Genomic DNA, 3,351 nt, shown 5'->3' with positions numbered 1-3,351 from the left:
TAAGTGATGAGATTTTTTTTTTTTAATAAAATAATTCATATGTAAACTTGTTTTTTTGTTGCCTCACTGTTGTTACTAGAAAGTCCACCTGGGCAGTGAGAATTCTGTTGTAATATCTCGGGCTTAATTCCACTAATATATTTGCTGGGTCTTATCTGTGCATGCCAGATAAGATCTGAATTACAGCCTGAAGTCAGTAAGAGTACTTATCTAGACACTGTATTTATCACCTTGCATACATCCTGCAGCCAGAACTAAGGAGACTCCTCCAGCCTTTTACCATATTCTAGTAATAACACAAGTCACAGTAGTGAAGGTGCTGACAGACCTGGCAAAGTTTGCCCTGTATGCCTCATGGTTGTGAATTTTCTTCTTAAACATTTTTTGCCAGAGGGCATGTATGCTTGCCAGAAAGACAGAGAGGCAGAGTGAAAAAGCAACCTCAATGGGCATGGTCATATTGCAATCCCTTCTTCTCTATTTTTCCCTTCTTCTAAGATTTTAGGCATGCATGTGTATGTATGTGCCTGGTTTGTTTCTCAAGCCACTAGGTCTGGGACTTGAACTGTGCAGTTGGCCACATGGTATCCAGCCTCCTTAACCATCACTTTACAGGCTGGCGCTCGCCAGACAGGCAGAGAGAGACAGAGAAATAGAAAGCGAGAAATCACCCCCCAGGGGGGATGGCCACGCCACAGTCCCTTCTCCATTCTCCTCTCAGGATCTCGGGCACACACGCACACGTGCCCGGCGTGAGTTTAAGCCACTGAGTCTAGGACTTGAACCACGGTCAACTATGTGGGAGTCCAGTGACATAGCCATTACACTAACTGCTGGTCCCAGGCCCATGAATTTTCTTAGAGAGAGAGGTTTTCAGTAGACACACAGCCCTGCTTATTTTGTTTGTTTGTTTGTTAGTTTTTTTGTTTTCTTTTTTTAAAGTTTGTTTATTCCATGAGAGAGAAGGGGGGGCACCCTCCAACAGGGTCTTCACCATGATCCACCCCCAGACTTAGCCAGTGAAGATCATGGGCATGTGCTCTTGGGATATGAACCAAGAACCTTTTCTTATGGCCTCAGCATTGTGTTGCCATTGCATCACTATAGCTGGCCAAGCCCTTGCTTAGATTTAACAAAGCTCAGACCTTTGACTTTAAGAAGCCTGGGGAAGAAAGAGACTTCATTTTCTCTTGTGTCTGCCCCTTCAGGTGATGCTGCCAGTGTGATCCAGTTTGGGAAGTCGGCTAAGCGAACACCGGAGTCCACCCAGATTGGGCAGTACGGAAATGGGTTAAAATCGTAGGTATACTAGAAGCCTGTCACAGGGCTCGAAACAAAAGCAAGCAGTACTCTCCTGCTTCTCTCAGATGAAAACTTCCCCTTGTCCTTCTGTGTCTATAACTTCAGAACAGGAGGAAAATCAGGAATAGGGACTTGGGGGTAGCTTACCAACTGTCATCCAGCTGGCTTTGTTCCATTGATTGAAGAGTATGAATGTTCAAACCAATTGAGATAGGTCGGGCTGTAGATTTCTATTCGGCTCCTGCTCTAGGATTGTGCCTCTCTTCCTGTTGAAAATTCTTATTTTTACCCTGTCAGTTGGGGATATGAGTGATTCTCTTGTGGGGTTGGGATGTCTGAGATGATGAGGGAGTTGCCTCACAGCTCAGCAATGTTCCCTGAACACCTGCTGTCACCTTTTGTGGCACTGGGGATCCAGTTGAGTAAGATACTTGAGTTCTCCTTCCTGGAGGACATTGTCTCTGTGCACATGTCTTATGAAGCCTTGTAGCAGGACTCTACCTAATATCTTCAATTCCTTGGGGACTTTTTTCTTAGCCCTTGGTTCCTACTTGTTTAGTGTTTGGAATGTGTTGTTCTGGTTTTGAGTGAAGCCCCAAGAGAAAGGTTTCTATTTCTGAAATGCTCACTTCCAGCTGCACATACCTTTGGATGGAATAAGATTCAGTGAAATTGGAGTTTGTGCAAATGGAGTTATGAGTCACATTTCCAGTCTTACTGAGAAAATGTGTTGTTTTGTTTGAGAGAGAGTGGTTGTTTGATCAGTTAACAGCATCGGTTGGGCCTCACATGCTTTGAGGTATGGAGAAGAGTGTGTGTTTCCAAAGAAACCAGGACCTGGGACTTGGACTTTGCAGTTTGTCTCAGCGTGGGAACTAAATGGTAATAACAAGCACTTTCCAAGTGCTTTTCGAGAAACTTCACATGGATAATCTCACAGTAGCCCTACGAGTTGTAGATACTCCTATTCTCATTTTCAAATGATGAAATTGAGATTTATAGAGGTGAATTGATTTGTCCAGAGATGTAAAAATGCGTATGTGTAGGCCTGGGATATGAAGTAAGTCTTTTTAAATGGTTGAGGGCATGTGCATACTCATGGAAGACAGAGAAAGCATCCTAGCCATGATCCCCTTCCCACAGCCCTCCAGCTTCTCACTATCTTGGGTACCTGCCATATGCACCTGGTTTGTTTTCAAGGTGACCCAGAGATCTGAACTTGTGGTCAGTCAGGTGGCTTATAATACTGTAGTCTGGTACTTTGTGGATTCCATCACCTATGCTGGGTCATGAATCAGGTCTTTCTGACTGAAAATCAGAAGTTGCTGTCCACTTCTTCTTTTCAATCAGACAAACTAAGCTTCAAATCTCACCTCAGCCACTTATTCTCTGTGCCTCAGCTTCCTCTTCTGTAGACTGAGATTATAACACATACTAAGTAGATTAAGGATTAAATGCTATAATTTATGTGAGAGCCTGGTTTCTGGCTTCTTTATTTCTCCCCCTCTGATTTTTGTATGGCAGATTCCTGGCCTGACTCAGTGGGTCTGGGTAGGGCCTAAGAATCAGATGACCTAAATGACTTGCGATCACAGATGAATCACTTAGGAACCTTCACTAGGTGATTCTGTTGCAGGTGGCCTACATTCCCAGTAACCGCTCTCCTAGAGTCAGTGGAAAACCCTGACTTTCTTTACGGATTTTATATCATCCTTCTCTACCTGATTTTTTCAGTTCAGTGTCCTTAGACAATCCATTTCACCTCTCTGAATGTCTGTTTCCAAATCTAGAGAATGAGGTTCTAAATCTCTGACAGTCTCCCTTCTAGAGTGAGGTTCAGGAGCAAATGAAATGTAACTCTGAAAGTGCATGGAAGACTAGGAAGAAAAGTTTATAGAATTTGAGAGTGTTGTCATTAGTGTATTTTGGTAGAAAACTTTGGTGAAGATCTCATTTGAGACGGAGCCATCTAGTGTTCACAGTATAATCATTTCGAAACCAGTTCAGAAGTTGAAAAAGTTTTGAGGAGGAGGTGATTTGTAGAGGAAT

This window comes from Tupaia chinensis, unplaced genomic scaffold, assembly GCF_000334495.1.
Source record: "Tupaia chinensis unplaced genomic scaffold, TupChi_1.0 Scaffold000226_1, whole genome shotgun sequence".
Lineage (NCBI taxonomy): Eukaryota > Metazoa > Chordata > Mammalia > Scandentia > Tupaiidae > Tupaia > Tupaia belangeri.
Note: the sequence above shows the minus strand (reverse complement) of the source record.